Source organism: Choloepus didactylus, chromosome 8, assembly GCF_015220235.1.
Source record: "Choloepus didactylus isolate mChoDid1 chromosome 8, mChoDid1.pri, whole genome shotgun sequence".
NCBI classification, from domain to species: Eukaryota; Metazoa; Chordata; class Mammalia; order Pilosa; family Megalonychidae; genus Choloepus; species Choloepus didactylus.
This window is the reverse complement of record NC_051314.1, coordinates 139225173-139243372: the sequence shown is the minus strand read 5'-3', so window position 1 is coordinate 139243372 and position 18200 is coordinate 139225173. Positions and strand designations below refer to the sequence as shown.

The following is an 18200-nucleotide window of genomic DNA, read 5'->3' as shown; positions in this document are numbered from 1 at the left end:
CTGCATCCCCTACAAATGTCTTTCAGCAGTCAGAGAAGGTAAGGTAGAATTTCTGGTGCTGCAAGAAGCTGCTACACAATAGCTATGAGGTGCAATCAAGAAAACAAAAAAATGATGGCACTTTCAGGGGTTCTGTTTTAAGTCCTAAACACAGGAATTGGAAGAGAACTTGTAAGTGGCCAAGCATTTAAACCAAAAGACTGAGGGCGGGAGAGAAGAATTGGCAAGCCAAAATACAAAAAGTAATCCAATTAGACAGCGAGATGGCCTAAATTATCAACAGGAGCACTGGCTGTTGGTGGCTGAATCGGTGGGACTCCAGTTGGATTTCAACCACCTCCTGTTCCTTCGGTGCAGGTGAATTACCTCTGAAAGGAATGGCAGGAACCACGCACTGAAATAGATTTTTCACACTGTAACCGGTTTTAGCACTGGGCTCCAAAAGCATCACATTGCATTCTCTGGATTTTTCTTCCCCTTCTTCCGTAGAGATTGTCTTTGGCTGTTCAGATCAATCATGTTACTTACCAACATGATGATGACTTCATCACCTCTTTCTGCTCGTACATCTTCTATCCACTTATCTACCTCCTTGAAAGAATTGATGCTTGTGATGTCACAGACAACCACCACAACAGATGAATCATGAATGTAACTAGGAATCAGGCTGCAAACGCACTCCTGCCCAGCTGTGTTCCAATGCTGCAGCCAAATTGTTCGATCCTCCAAGTACTTGGTTTTAGATAGGAAGTCAGTTCCAGTGGTTGCCTAGTAGATGTCCAATGGTTGCCTAGCAGTGCGCTGGAAGTTGTCAAACGTGAAGCAGGTAATTACCTATGTCTTTCCCACGCTCTGCTTCCCAGGAAGACGAGTCTGAACTTGAACAAGGGTGACCAGTATTTGGGTCTCTGGCTGGTTTCTAGCCCGAAGCTCCCTGGCTTGCATGGGTTCTTTCGGGCATAGAAAGCATACGTCAGTGCGGGCAACGAGGGCTCCAGTCCCCTTGCGAATCCGACTCTCCTCTGGCGCTCGGCCCTCCGCGACCTGACTCTACACAGCACTCAGAGCTCTCCAGGTCTATGTTTTGACACATATGTAATGTCATGTGTCCACCATTACAGCATCATACATAATAGTTTCACTCTGTGCCCCACTTATCCATTTTTCCCTGCTCTCCCAGCCAGAACTCATAACAACTGCTGATCCTTTTTTGTCTCAATAGTTTTGCTTTCTCAGAATGTACAGTAAGTACCCTTTTCAAAGTGGCTTCACTCAGCAATTCTCATTTAATATTCACACGTGCCTGTTGTTGATGTAATAGTTCATTTCTTTTTATTGCTGGACAATATTCCTTTATATGACTATGCCACAGTTTATTTATCCATTCTCCTATGGAAGGCTATCTTGGTTGCTGCCAATATTTGGCAATTATGAATAAAACTACTTTAATATTCATGTGCAGGTCTTTGGGTGACTATAAGTTGTCAACAACATTGGGTACATGCCTAAGAGTGTGATTGCTAGTTGTTGAGTTTTAAGAATTATTTGTACATTTTGGATGCTAGTTCTTTGCCAGACACATGTTTTGCAATTATTTTTATTCCAGTCTTTGGCTTGACTTTACAGTTTCTCAACAGTGTCCTTCACAGAGACAAAATCTTTAATTTTAAAAAAGTCTAATTTCTCAAATTTTTTTACAAATCATGCTTTTGGAGTTGAAATTAGACAGTAAAACCCAAGTAAGATTACTACAAAGAAAACCATGTCTAAAAATAGAAGTAGAAATGAAATGAAAACATAATTCTTTCTTCATGTCTAGAAATAGCAGAGTAAAACTTCTGAAAATGAAAGACAAAAATCTAAAAGACCCAAAGGAAAGAAACACATTATCTCCAGTAGATCAACAATGATCCCAACATCTGGCACCTCACTAAACACAATGGAAACCGGAAAACAATGGAATGGAATATTGAAAATATCAATAAGAAACTAAATGATAATGTAGAATTCTATATCTAACAAAATATTTTCCGAAAGTGAAAATTACATAAAGATATTGCCAACATGTAAAAAGGAAAAGAATCAGTGGACAGCAGATAAATAAATATGTCAACAAACATAAATGAGTATTTCACGTATGGGAAACAGCATTGCTAGTGAATTATGGTATCTAAATTACATGTGGCATTACAGTGCATGACAACAATAACACTAGGGTTTGTGGATAGATTGTTAGCATTAAAGGGTAAGCATTATCAGGGTCTGGGACAAAGTATAAGTGCTAATCCACAATGGACTATAATAATTCAAAAATGCACGGTGTTATTTTCTAGTATAACAAACTACTGTGTAGATATATATATGTGTGTATATATATATATACACACATATATATATAAAGAAACAAGCTAATGAAAGTTACAATGGAATTAAGGAAAAACTTTTTTATATCTTACAAGCATTGTTATATCCTAGTGGCTCTGTAGTTTTACATTTCTGACTTATTTTGGATTAATAAAGTCTGCAGGAGGTATTCATGCCATTTTTGTAAACAAAGTTTTCTTATACAAAATAGAAACCAAAATAACTGTACAAAAAAGATTGATAATTGGACATAATTACATTTTTAAAGCTAATGAAATACATTAAAAGAATAAAAGAAAAAAAGCAAAGCAAAAAGAAACAGGCCAAAGATTAGGAGAAAATAATGCGATTTTATGTCTTTGACTAATACAAGATGTATCTAGACTATATAGGCATAGTTCCTATACATAACAAAAGAAAAGGACAAGCAATCCAAGTTAAAAAAAAATGTGTAAAGATCAAAGCAATGGCACTGCCAGGAAAATGTGATATAAAGATAAAGCAGACACTGTGGCTGGAAAAAAATTTGTTAAGATCTCAGAAAGATAAAAAATGGTGCCCCAGAGTACTATTCAGTCACACAAAAGGCCCTTTAAAGAGAGTAAGTGTCTTCCTCACAGATCCTCTCAACCAAACAATAGTCTCTTGGAAGCTTAAGGATATTGTCCCTCAGCAGTCTTGGGAGGAGCCCAAGGTAAAGAAGGGCTTATCAGGAAGAGATTTGTGGTTGTGACATTTGTCTAATGGAGTTAACCAATGAGACTGACTGGAGACCCACAATGTTAGTGAGAATTAAATCGACAGAATACTGGCAGCTTAGACTGAAAGGGACACAAATAATACAATGTGAAAAAAGGACTTTGGACTACAGAATTCTACCAGCAGGAAACAAGCAAGGAATAGATGCAAACAAGTGCTACTCTTCAGGAAGAAGGAAAGATGACTCAGGGAGAGATAAATAGCCCAGAAGAAGGCTGAAAGCCATGGAAATCCTTCCCATTCCTTGAGACCTAATCAAGCAACTTCCAGCATTTGCACAGTTGTGTATTTTAGAATTTCTATGGATCAGAATTGCTTTGTGCCACACATATTCCATCTTTTTAAACAAAAATGCATGTTTAGCCATTGGGAATCAATATCCTTAAAACTATTATAACACACTTGCTTCTCCAAGGCCGAACTCTGGATTACATATCTTAGCTTCTCTCTAAAATGTCTCTTTCAGTTTCTGTGGGTCCCCCTTGCTTATCCTGGGGGCAAACTCTGCATCACATCTCTTCGCTTAGCATCTCCAAACATTTTTTTGTCTGCATCTCCAAGTGTCTGGGTCTGTGTTGGCTCTGAGCTCTCTCTCTGTCTCTCTCTTTCTCTCTCTCTCTCTCTCAGCTCTCTTAAGGATTCCAGAAAACTAAGACCCACCTTGAATAGATAGGGTCCCATCTCCATAGAAATAAACTAATCAAAAGGTCCCAGCCACAGTTAGGTGAGTCACATCTCCATGGAAGCAACCTAATGGAAAGATCCCACCCGTGATTAAGTCTGCTCCCACAAGAGTGGATTAAAAGAGCATAGTCTTTTATGAGTGAGTACATTAACAGATTCAAACCAGTACATATATGATCATCACAAAAGACACAAAAATAAATTTGACAAAACTCAACACCCAATCTTGATTAAAAAATAAAACTCCTTCAGCAACTCCAGGAGATTTCTAAGCCTGAGACAAAGGCACTTTTGAAAAAGAATCATACAGCTACCATCCTACTTAATGATAAAGGATCTAATGTTTCCCCCTAAGATCATAAAGGCAGGAATAGTCACTCTTGTCTTTTCTATTTAACATTTTAGTGAAGGTCCTGGATTTGTCAATTGAAGAAGAACAAGAAACACATTGGAAAGGAAGAACTAAAAGTGTTTTCATTTCATGTAGAAAATCTGTTGAAAATGCTATATCTTACAAATGAATTTTTGCAGGTTTCAGAATGCAAGGTTAATACACATGAATAAATTATCACTATATATTATGAATGAACAGCATATTACAACTTTTAAGAGCAATTTAAAATAGCTTCAAAATATGAAACACATAGGAATAAATTTTTTTAAAATATGTGGTGGAACACTACACTGAAAGATACAAAATCTTGCTGGGTGTCATTAAAGGAGATATAAATAATGGAGTGATACACTATTTTTTATGAAATTAGAAGATTTAAATAAATCTACTGATTCAGTGCAATTCCAATAGATATCCTAGCAGATTTTTTTTTTTTTTTTTAGAATTTGACAACATGAATCTATTTTTTAAATGACAATGGAAAACACTTAGAATTTTGAAAAAGAACAAAGATCTAAAACTCACACAACTTGAATTCAAAACTAAAATATATAATAATTGAGACAGTGTGATATTCGGATAAGAGTCAGTTGAATTCATTGGAACAGAATAGAATCTAGTAATATATCCACATACATGAAATCAATTGATTTTCAAAAATACATGCCAAAATAATTTCATGGAAAAATGAGAGGTTTTTTTTTTCAAAAAAAACATTAAAAAAATGAACAAATGGATATCTTCATTAAAAAAAAAAAAAAAAAGAAATTCAACCCATAACTCACAAAACACAGAAATTAGATATAACTGACTTATGGCCCTAAACTTGAGATAAACTTGTAAAACTTCCATTATTAAGAACAAGCAAACAAACAAACAAACAAAAAAAAAAAACATAGACCAAACCATAAAAGAAAAAAAAGTGATGCATTGGGTTTCATAGAATGGAAAAATTTCTGCTCTTTAGAAAATGAAAATGCAAGTCACAGACTGGAAGAAAATACTTGCAGAATGTATACCTGCTATAGGACTGTTTCCAGAATATATAAAGAACTCTTTCAACTAAATAATACGATAAACCTGGCAATACAAAATTATCAAAGGTTTGAACCAAGTTCACAAAACAAGATAAGCGAACAACCACATGAAAAGTAGTTCAATCTCAGTCATTGGAGGAATGCAAATTGAAACAGAGTTTCTGCTTGGGCTGATGAGCAAGTTTTGGTAAAGGATGGTGGTAGTGGTAGCACAACAGTGTGAAAGTAATCAACACCACTGAATTGCATATTTAAAAGTAGTTGAAATGGGAAATTTCAGGTTGTATATATGTTACCAGAATAAAAATGTGAAAAAACCCATAAAACTATAAAGTATAGTGAATTCTAATGGAAACTATGGAGTATACTTAATTGTGTAATTATAATAATTTTGGTTCATCAATTGTAACAAAGTTACTACACCAATGCAAAATGATAACAGGTAAAACTGTGTGTGAGAGAGGGGCAGTATATGAGAACTCTATCCTTTTTGCATTATTTTTCTCTAAGCCTACAACTGCTCTAATAAACAAACAAACAGAAACAATGAGTTTCCACATGGATAAATTTTTAAAACAACTGACAATATTGTATGTTGATGAAAATGCAGAACAACTAGATCTGTAAAATGGTACAATTACTCTGGGAAAAGAGTTTCACTTTTCTTAAAAATTAAACGTATTTTCCCTTTACCCAGCAATTTCTCTCCTGGGTATTTATCCAAGAAAAACAAAACAAAATCAAACAGCTTCCACACAAAGGCTTGTACAGGAACATTTAGGAAAGCTTTATTAATAATAGCTCTAAACTTGGAAAAAGACCTAAATATCATTAGCAGATGAATGAATAAAAAAATTGTGGTATAAACATGCAATGGAATACTACTCAGCAATAAAAAGGAACAAACTGCTAGCAACTGAAACATGTTTAAATCCCAAAAGCATTTTGATGGACGAAAGAAGCCAGACCCCAAAGAGTACACATAATAGGAATCTAATTATAAGGAATCTAGAACAGAAAAAGTAATTTATAATGAAAGAAGGAAGATAAATGCTTATCTGGAGCTGGGGAAGAGCAGAAAATAAATATTTTATACCTATATTGTGGCAGTGGTTTCTTGGGTGTAAATATTTGCCCAAATTCACTGATATGAACACTTAAATGGGTGCGTGTTATTGTCTGCAAGTTGCAATCAAGTTGATTTAAAAAAAAATATTTAAATTCTAGCTTTCCAACTTACTAGATGTATAATCTTGAAGAACTTACTTGCCCACTCTAAACTGAAAGATGTTGATAATAATAATTTAAGGTACTTATTGGGTTACTGTAGGTTAATATGTATAAAACACATATGCCTGTCATGTGTTTAAAAATATACATGCTATTTTTTACATTTATTTGGGGGATTCACTATTTATTGGAAGTTGTTGAGAAAAAAAACTTGCATTAGATATATTTGCAGTTGTTAGATATTTGAAGAGCTCTTACAGGGAAGAGCCAATAAAATTGATATATGTAGTAGTAGAGGGCAAAACAGGTGGGAAATAAAGGGAGATATATGGTGACCCAAGATAAATAGCAAAATTTTAAGACCAAGTGTTTCCTCTAATCAGGGTGGGTGCCCCATTAAATGCAGACCTTACTGTCACCGTAGATATTGAGGAAAACCCTCAAGGTCACGTCCCAGGAGGTCGAGAAAAGTGACTTCCAAACCATGTTCTGCAGAGTCTATGAGACTCTGCACCTCTGCAGAGGAGGCTTACAGGAAAGAGGGACATTCTGGTTGCTCCAACCCTTCCCAGCCAGAGTAACTCAACTTTTTTTTCTATTTTGTATAACAAGTTTATAAGTAGAATTCTTTTTGAAGGAAGTATTCTGCTACTAAAATGAACACTTAAGCATCACTGTAACAGATAATACAACTGCCCTCTAAGGAAGGTTAAACTAAACCACCTCTAGGTTACTTCCTATTCTAAGATGCTGCATAACTTGCCTAAATTTTTCCCACAGGAGTAAAAATACACAGATGAGAGAACTCACAGATTATGCATGTTTTCCTGAAATCTGCCTCCCCTCAAGTTCACACAGTGCTTGTCAAGTAGAAACAGTTCTTACTTTTGTAGCTTTGAATTTTACCCTTACAGTAGATCCACATTGCTACATTTAGCCTTCCATTTTAGCTTTTGGAGACTTTATTCATTCACTCAGCAGTGTATTGATGCACGATACTGTCATCTAAAAGCAAAAGTGAAGAACTCCAGGCTATTTTTCAAAGTGCTGCTCCCTGTTAATGGCAGGATTTTGAAATGCCACAAGGGAAATTACTAGAAAGGAAAGAAGGAACCACATCAAGCCACCCTGGACATTTTATTTTAAGAGAATAATTTTAAAGTCTTTATACATTCTAAGAAACAAACAAAATTATTTAAAGATTCATTATCTTTAGCACATTGATTTTTTAATAGCTAAAGTACAGTACAACTGCAGGGACTTATATATACCCACACACATTTTATAGCCTTGGAGAATAAGATTGTAATGTTAAAATCTTGACTATTTTGGAGTTCACGGTTGTTTTTTTGTTGTTGTTTTTTTTTTTTTTCTTGATGATTCACTGATTTTTAAATCTGGGTCTTTGTTCAGGTAAACATGCCCCCCTCAAACCATGAGAAGCTTGTTCCCATGTGGAAACATTATCTGCTTTGCATTAATTCACTTTGTATAATGGCTCTGGGAATATGTAGTGGCATTACAACCTTAAAGTTATTCCACTGAAATACCTGTCAATATGATGTTACATTCAATTTTAGATTTTAAGGATTGAATGCATAGGATTATATACTTACTCAAGCTTAGAGTATTTCAATAGCCTTAAAGTCATTTTTCAAGCAGGTAACAATTTCTAACTCTAAATTTAGATTTAAAATACCTGTTTGGCAGATTCAGTCTATTAGGCAACAATTTCCAGACATCACGGGGCAGCAAGAACAGATCAAAGCAGTTGATTTGAAGTGGTAAATCTTTCTTTTCCTTAACTTAGGTAAGTTTTTATGGCAATCTGTTCCAGTATGTGTGTGTCAAATAATAACAAAAGGCAAATATTATGTAACTCAAAAAACTGTTTTTTGTAGATTCTTAAAGATATTTTCCATTACCCTTTGGTCCCATTAATTTAATTTATGTTGGAGTCTAGTTAATGGAAACTTAAAATATACAGGCATAGGGTTATTCAACATTATGCCTTTAAGATTCTAATTGTGTGTTTCATTAAGGTAGGGAACTACATGACAAAGTACTAAAATCTCTTGTTCTTTACCATTGGGAAAGAAGAAATGTTTTATCGATGTTTTAAATGTCTTCCATGGATGATGCATAAGCATATTCTAAATACAGAATGATGTAGACATTTCTCAAGTAATTGAGTGTTCAGTCCTTATTGATTCTTTCAGTAGAATGCATCATAGCTATTTCTGGAATTTTATTACATATGTTTTGCTAAAGCAATGCTCTTAGAATGGTTTGGTTTTAATATTTGAATTGTTAGATAATGAACTGGAGACCAGTTTGATCAGTTTTTTATTGAATAAAAAAAGAAAATGAAATCTACAACTGTGGTGCACTTTTTGTCACTAGGGAACATGTTCTAGGACTTACCAAGTTAATTCTACAATTGAAGAGATGGGCAAAGTGAGGAAATGAGACACATAGGGTTGTATGAAAATGAGGCTTTCAGTTCATTTTCCCACTTTTGCATGTTCAACAGATCCTTTATTATGTACTTTATATGTACTGATTCAAAATTATCTGACAGTTTACTAGATCTTAAGTACTGTGGTAGATCCTGGCAAGAGGCGGGATGTCTAATAAGCTGGGCTCGCCTTTAAAGATATGAGAGTTGTGATTGATGAAATTATGTACCCCAATGAAAGACGTGTTCTTAATCATAATCTCCATCCCTGTGGGTGTATAAATAGAAACTTTTGAAAATGTTATTTTTAGTTAAGGTGTGGACAACTGAATCTGCGTGGTTCTTAATCCATATTACTTGCAGTCTTAAAAAGAGAAGACACAAGAAGGCAGAAGGCAGAGAAGGCTACAAGGGAGAAACTGGAAATCAGTGGAAAACTTAAGATCAGAGATGAGTGTGTGATTTTAGGCAGAGATGCAAGCCAAGGAAACCCAAGGATCGCAGCCAGCCAGCACCAGAACACTGCAGTCTCCAGGAGAAGGCATGGTCTTGCCAACGTCTTGATTTTGGACTTCTCACCTCCAAAACCATAAGCCAGTACATTCCTGTTTCAAAGCCAATTAGTGTGTGGTAACTGTCATAGCAGCCTGGCAAATCAAGACAATAGTCTTTTGGAAGAGAAAAAGCATGTGACTTGGCTGTAAAGAAAGAACAATTTTTGTTTCCTTGTATAACCACCACTCACCCAACACTTCAATTTCTTCATTTTCCTCTTTACATGCTCCTGTGAAATGAAGAAATTTTAAGTCTGGGAAATTCATTTACAAATTGGTCTTCTCTCGGGACACCATCTGCGTCCTGAGGTTTCTTTCAAAGCAACCAAGATTTGCTAGTCACTGATTTTAGAAAAAAAAATGGGGCTATACAAATTCTCCATGATTGGAATACCCAGGAATCTAATTTCTTCTAGTTTTCCCCCATAAACTATTTCATGGTTTGCTAGGGCTTCCACCAGGAGGTGGAAGAAAATGATAAGCACAAAATCACTGTTATTTCATAGCAATTTTAGAAATGCTGTGTAGAATGACCTAAGCAGTTGAAACTGAAAACAAAAATAAAGTTTGAAAATTCAAATACCCTGTCTAATTTTATGCTTTGATTGCACCCACTTTACAGGTAAGGCCATTTTACCACTTTATAAGCATAACTAATTTTATTATTCCACACCTGGGCCCTTTCCTATGACTTGCTAACAAAAGAAACACTACCTGCTTAGAGAGTGCTATTTTTGTGTTAGTGTGTGCCCAACTTATCAATTATTATCTAGAAAGATTGATTAATAAATATACTCTGAGAACATAAGTGTGGCCTGGGCAGCAGAAAAATAATTACAGTGAAGTAAATGACTTGATCAACTAGGACTTTTTCCTAATCATACCCCAGAGGATCTGTATCTCCTCCTTACTTATTACTACATTTTGAGAGAAGCTGTGGAGCTCTGTTCTTATTTCATAAAAAGCCCCATTATCCAAAGCACTAAAAGCAAAGGAAAGCAATCATCTTTTACTTATTCAGATACTATCAGTGATACGGGAAGCTGGGTAGTTGTTACAATATTCTTCAGCAAAACTCATTTCTTTCTGTTCCCATCAAATATGGCTTTATTAACCCTAGTATGGTATGTTTCATAGAAAATAAAAACCATTAGGTACCTTTTACAGTCTTTTCTGCAGATTGTTTAAAAAATGCACTGGATTATATGAAATGATACATCCAGTGTCAAAAAAAAAACAAATTAACATTTATTTCAGTGATTGCAAGAAAAAAAAAACAAAAAAAAAAAACACTGTATCCTATTGTTATGTCTTGTTTTAAACAAGAGCTGACTGATGAAACTTTAAACTAGTCATAATACCTAATGCCAATATAGAATTTTAGACAGGATGGAGCAAATATTGGGGGTGGGGGAGAGTGAGAACAGGCCAGAAAACATGGCAACTTTATACCTTATTCTTTCAAACAGCCGACCTGAGTATTAGAAAATGTTTTTAAATTATTTGTTACATACCTGATAATGCTTTTACTTGTGCCACCTTGTGCTTAAACCAGAAAACTATTATGCAAAGACAATCTTTATTTTCTAGGGAATGCAGCTTAAAAAGGAGGTTCATGTAATTCCCTATTTCCCTTTCTTTCTGAGGAGAACTCAGAACAAGGATATATCCATGGGAATCGATCCAGTCTTCAAAATCCAAGACTATCTGTTGGTACTTAAGAAATGCACTTGTTCACAAAAGAGCCAGTCTCTACCAGGAGAACAATGAAATAGTGTTGGTTGCTTAAATGCCTTGCTTACTCAAGTGACAGATTTTTCTTATCTGTAGTGGGGCATATGCTACATTTCATTGGTCTATAAAATATTCAAATTAGAGTATTTCCTCATATTTCCAGATCATTGGATCTGTTCTGTTCCTAAAGGTTTTGGACTTACCTAGTGCAATAATGACAAATATTAGCTTGACCTATATAATGTCACAATTTTCTGAATTAAATAAGTCATATTTGATAAATGCCTACTATGCACACTGTACAATTCTTTAATCTACAAAGGCTCTCATACTTTCTGTTTAACCAAAGCCCTCTCTTTAAAAACAATCAATGAAATTCTATTATTCCATAAGATTTCCCTCAAATTAAGCCAGAAGAAAGCTCTCCTACTGATAATTATGAAGATGATGGGGAAGAGAGAAGGGAACTCAATTGTGATGAAATCCTGCCCTGTGTCACACACTGTGCTATAACATTTTCTTTCAAAAATAAACTGTGCATCTTAAGTGTTAAGTTCCCCATCAAGCAGAAGAGAATAAGAGATGAAGACAGGAATCACTCATCCAAAATCATATTAGTGAGGACACGAATCCAGATCTTCTCACAAAGTTGCTTCACCACAGCAATTTTATACACAGACAGTGTTCACTGTTGGAATCTTGTTGGGTTATATACAGTTCATTGGAAAGTGATATAGTGGAATGTTTCAAAACATGGACTTTGGAATCAGGGTGACTTGAGTTTAAGTTTAGTCTGTACCACTGAGAATGCCTGTGACATTGGAGAAGTCACTCAATAGATCTGTCTCAATTTCCCCCATTTATAAAAGGGGTTAATGATACTATCTTACAATATTATTATCAACATTAAATAAGGTAATTTATGTAAGTGCTAAAGCATAAAATAATATATTTCAGGTATTATAATTATTAATAACATAATGTGTTCAGGCTAACCTCTTTATCTCCCTAATTGAAGTATATTAATGGCAGAAATGTGACAAGTAATTTCCCCCAAGACAGGGTTTCCTATTCATCAGATTAGAAATGATATATCTATTTATCTATCTATGTAATCTATAGATCTATACACACATAAGTGTGTGTGTGGGTGTGTATATATATACATATATATATGTGTGATGTACACACACACACACACACACACACACACACACACACACAAAGTTTCAAAGTCAAATAATGTGCAGACCTGAAAGGAAAAGCTGATTTTTCTTTTTACTTCAACTTCAAGACCCTTCTATGTTGCTACAAGAGAATCAGTGCAAATAATTTGAGCCAGTTATGAAGTTGGCTTTTGCAGGACAACACTTGAGAATTATCCACTACAGAATTTCTATACATACAGGACACAAGGATCACCTATCAATCATAAAAAAAATCAAAATTGCTTTCCAGACTATGTAACTAAGTCTGGAATTTGCTTGAACAGCTTCCCTGTACTGACTACTGAGGCAAATAAAGCATTTAGTCTTTCTATCATAACAAGTCGAGCGTCTTCTAACTTGTCACTTGACAATTTTGAAAAGAGACTCACAGACTATGGTAAAATACATTATGTTGGAGGATAAAAAATATATAACATTAGCCATCTTTTCCCCCAGCATTTATAGACACAAAACTTGTTTATTGTCATATCCAGTCTTGAAATCTGAACTTATTTCCTCATAATGTATGGCTTATTCCTAGTTTGATCATGCTATGAATCATAACGCTATACTTGCAAGCTCATAGGGTTATTGTTGAGTTCACTGTGGAATTAGGCTTTGGAGTAAGAGAAATGAGGGAAAAAGAAACTCTTAATTGAGGCAGTCCGTATATTCAAACAATAAATTAAATAAGGTCTTCTGTTCTCCATCATTTTGTACAGAGGCTTTATGTAATTTCTCAAATCAGCACTTGCTCTAATTTGTGCCTCTTTTAAAGAATACTTTGTAATAATGGATAGACTCCCACAAGTCACTTCTTAGTACAGTTTCCATTTCTGTAAAATAGGTATATCTGTTTCTCCCCGTGCTTATAAGATGTTGCAATGATAAAATAAGCTCATATTTAGGAAAGAACTTTCTATAAAACCACTAAATAAATATGAAAATCATTAACAATAATTGCTACCTTAGCCAGGGTTCATTTCAGAAATACTTGCTATTAACCATTTTTATAACTATTTTAAGATATAAGTCACATACCCATAAATTCACCCTTCAAAGGTGTTTAATCCAATGGATTTTAGTTTTCAGGGTCTTGTGTTAAGTAATGGTTTCTCAGACTTTACCCAAAGCATAAGCAGCAAAAGAAGAAAGTAGATAAATGGAACCTCATCAAAATTAAAAGCTTTGGTGCATCAAAGGACTTTGATATGAAAGTGAAAAGACAACCCTCTCCAAAGGAGAAAACATTTGGAAACCACATATCCAATAAGGGTTTAATATCCAGAATATATAAAGACATCCTTCAACTCAACAATAACAAGGCAAGTAAAAATAGGCAAGAGACCTAAATAGACATCTCTCCAAAGAAAATATACAAATGGCCATAAAGCACATGAAAAGATGCTTAACATCATTAACTGCTAGGGAAATGCATATCAAAACCTCAATGAAATGCCCTTTCACACCCACTAGAATGACCACATTAAAAACTACAACAAAAGATTACAGGTGCCAGAGAGGATGTGGAGAAGTAGGAACTCTCATTAATTGTTGATGGGAATGATGCAGCCACTGTGGAAGACACTTTGGCAGTTCCTTAGAAAGCTAACATTAGAATTACCATGTGACCCGGCCATCCCTCTACTAGATTTATACCCAGAAGTATTGAAAGCAGGGACTTGAAAAGACATTTGCACACCAATGTCCATGATGGTGTTATTCACAATTGCCAAATTATGGAAGCAACCCAATGCCCATCAACTGATGGATGGATAAACAAAATGTGGTACACACATAAAATGGAATATTATTCAGCTCTAAAAAGGAATGACATTCTGGTTCATTCGACAACATGGATGAACCCTGAAGACATTTTGTTGAGTGAAATAAGCTAGTAACATAAGGACAAATATTGTATAATCTCACTTTTATGAAATAATTAGAATAAGCAAATTCATAGAATTAGAATCTTTAATATAGGTTACCAGGGCTGGATTTGGGTTAGGGAATAGGAGATGATGCTTAATTTTTACAGAATTTCCATTTGGGTTGATTGTACAGATTTGGAAATGGGTGGCGATTATGGAAGCACAACACTGTGACTATAATTAACAGAATTGAATTATATATGTGAATATTCTTAAAGGAGAAATTTTAGGTCACGTAGAAGTTACTAGAATAAAAATTAAAAGAAAAAAACATAGAACTCTACAACAAGTGAATGCTATTGTAAATGATGGACTATAGTTTATAGTATAATGATAAAAATGTTCTTTCATGAATTGTAACAAATATATCATACTAATGCAAGGTGTTAATCATAGGGTGGGAGATGGGAACTCTATACTACACATATAGTTTGTCTGATATTTAGGTAAACTCACAACTTCTCTAACAAATAAAATTATTTTTTATTTTTAGAATCTCGTTTCTCTTTCTTTGATTAATGTGTCTATCCTTACTGCAGTGCCATACATTCTTGATTATTGCAGCTTTGTAGTGAGTTTTGAAATTTGCAAGCATGAGTTCTTCAAATTTAGTTTTGTTTTGCTTTTAAGATTATGTTGGCTATTCTGGCTCACTTTCATTTTCATATAAATTTTAGCATATGCTTGTCAAATTCTGCAAAAAAGAAGTAGGCATTTTGATAGGGTTTAAATAAATCTGTAGCTCAATTTGGGGAGTATTGCCATCTAAATGATTCATGTCTTCTGACCCACGAATATAAGATGCTTTCCCTTTACTTAGGTCTTCTTTATTTTCTTTTTTTATTTTGTAGTTTCAGTATAGCAGTCTTGCATTTGTTTTATTATATACTTTCCTAAATATTTTAGTTTTATGCTATTGTAACAAATCATTATCTTAATTTTCATTTTGGATTATACATTACTAGTATATAGAAAAGCAATTGATTTTGTTTATTCAATTTTATTGAGATATATTCACATACCATACAATCATCCAAAGCGTACAAGCAATTGTTCACATTACCATAATATAGTTGTTCATTCATCACCCCAATATATTTTTTAACATTTTCCTTGTACCAGAGAAAAATGAAAATAAGAATAAAAAATAAGTGTACAAAAAGGACACCCAAACCATCCCACCACTCCCGCCCTATTTTTCCTTTAGTTTTTTGTCCCCATTTGTCTACTCATCCATCCATACACTGGATAAAGGGGAGTGCAATCCACAAGGTTTTCACAATCACACTGTCACCCCTTGTAAGCTACATTGTTAGAAATACGTCTTCAAGAATTAAGGCTACTGAGTTGTAGTTTCATAGTTTCAGGTATTTACTTCTAGTTATTCCAATACATTAAAATCTAAAAAGGGTTACCTATATAGTGCATAAGAATGCCTGCCAGAGTGACCTCTCAACTCCATTTGGAATCTCTCAGTCACTGAAACTTTATTTTGTTTAATTTTGCATCCCCCTTTTGGTCAAGATGTTCTCAATCCCACAATGCTGAGCCCAGATTCATCTCCGGGAGTCATATCCGGCATTGCCAGGGAGATTTACACCCCTCAGTGTCAGATCCCATGTAGGGGGGAGGGCAGTGATTTCACCCACCAAGCTGGCTTAGCTAGAGAGAGAGGGCCACATCTGAGCAACAAAGAGGCACTCAGGGGGAGACTCTTAGGCACAATTGTAAGCAGTCCTAGCCTCTCCTTTGCAGTAACAAGCTTCATAAGGACAAGTCCCCTCACACATCAAACCACCAGTCCTCAGTGCTTGTGAGAACATCAGCAACCATCCAAATGAGGAAGCCCAACACTTCAGCAATTTCCCCCAGCTCCTCAAAGGGGCTCTGCATATTTTTTTTTTCATTTTTTTTTAATTAACTTTATCAAAAAATAAAAAAAAACAGACAATAAAAAAAATTTCAAGCAAAACCAAAACAAAGGAATAAGAAAAAACAAATAACCTAAATTAACTACATTACTTCCAACATGTTCCTACTCAACCCCAAGAAAAGAAACAGACTATAATCCAGCAAAGGAATAAGAAAAACAAATAACATAAAATAACTACATTTCTGTGAGCTTGTTCCTACCATAACATCCAGAAATTAACAAACCATAGTCATTCCTGAACATTCCCAGAACATTAAGTTTACCCACAATAACGTATCTGTTATTAGATTATTGTTCTCCCTTGACTATTTGCTGTCTGTCTCTAGGTCCCCTACATTCTACAATATAAAACACTTATTTTACATTTTTCAGTGTTCACATTAGTGGTAACATACAATATTTCTCTTTTTGTGCCTGGCTTATTTCGCTCAGCATTATGTCTTCAAGGTTCATCCATGTTGTCATATGTTTCACGACATCGTTCCTTCTTACTGCCATGTAGTATTCCATCATGTGTATATACCACATTTTGTTTATCCACTCATCTGTTGAAGGACATTTGGGTTGTTTCCATCACTTGGCAATTGTGAATATTGCTGCTATGAACATTGGCGTGCAGATATCTGTTTGTGTCACTGCTTTCAGATCTTCCGGGTACATACTGAGAAGTGCAATTGCTGAATCAAAGGGTAACTCAATATCTAGTTTTCTAAGGAACTGCCAGACTGTCTTCCAGAGTGGCTGTACCATTATACAGTCCCACCAACAATGAATAAGAGTTCCAATGTCTCCACATCCTCTCTAGCATTTGTAGTTTCCTGTTTGTTTAATGGCAGCCAATCTAATTGGTGTTAGATGATATTTCATTGTGGTCTTAATTTGCATCTCTCTAATAGCTAGTGAAGCTGAACATTTTCTCATGTGTTTTTTGGCTATTTGTATTTCCTCTTCAGAGGACTGTCTTTTCATATCTTTTGCCCAAAATATAATTGGGCTGTCTGTACTATTGTCATTGAATTGTAGAATGTCTTTATATATGCAAGATAACGGTCTTTTGTCAGATACATGTTTTCCAAATGCAATTGATTTTTTATATTGATCGTGTACCCTCCAACAATGCTGAATTTCTTATTACTTCTAATAATTTTGCACATTTATATACAAGATCATCATGAATATATATCTAAATAGTTTTACTTATATAGATAAACATTTATCTGTGTGTGTATATATACATATATATATATATTTATCTGTGTATATTCATAGTTTTGCTTCTTCCTTTCCATTCTGGATGCCTTTTATTTCATTTTTTGTCTAATTTCCCTTGCTAGAACTCCAGCACAATGCTGAATAGAAGTGGAGAGAGAAGACATCCATGTTATTCTTTATCTTAAGGGAAAGCATTCTGTCTTTCATCAATAAGTACATTTTAGTTGCGGGTTTTTCATAGATGCCATGCATCAGGTTGAGGAAGTTTCCTTCTATTCCTAGTTTGTTGGTGTGTTTATTATTATAAAAGTGTGTCAGATAATGCTTTTTCCCAACTCTTGAGTGGATCATGTGTTTTTTTTTCCCTTTATTCTGTTAAAATGATGCATTACATTGTTTGTTTTATTGATGTCAATCCTACGTTACATTCTTGGGACAAATCCTATTTGATCATAACCCATTATATATGCTGCTGGGCTTGGTTTTTGTTATTTTTTCAATGATTTTTGCATCTATATTCATAAAGGATACTGGTCTGTAGTTTCTCATGACAATTCATAGTTTAAATTTGATATAACTGTATTTCCATCTAATCACTAAGAAATCAAAAAATATTTCATTTTCTCTTATGTGCAAATGTTTACATATATAATGTTAAGCTTATGCTTAATTTGGACTACTCGATGCTTCTTTATTCCATCT

The 18200-nt window shown here is 34.5% G+C and overlaps 1 pseudogene; it reads right to left on the bottom strand.

The window, feature by feature from the left end:
- Positions 1–268: 268 nt before the first annotated feature.
- The window catches only part of LOC119542953, a 29919-nt pseudogene continuing 11987 nt past the window's right edge, over positions 269–18200 (bottom strand).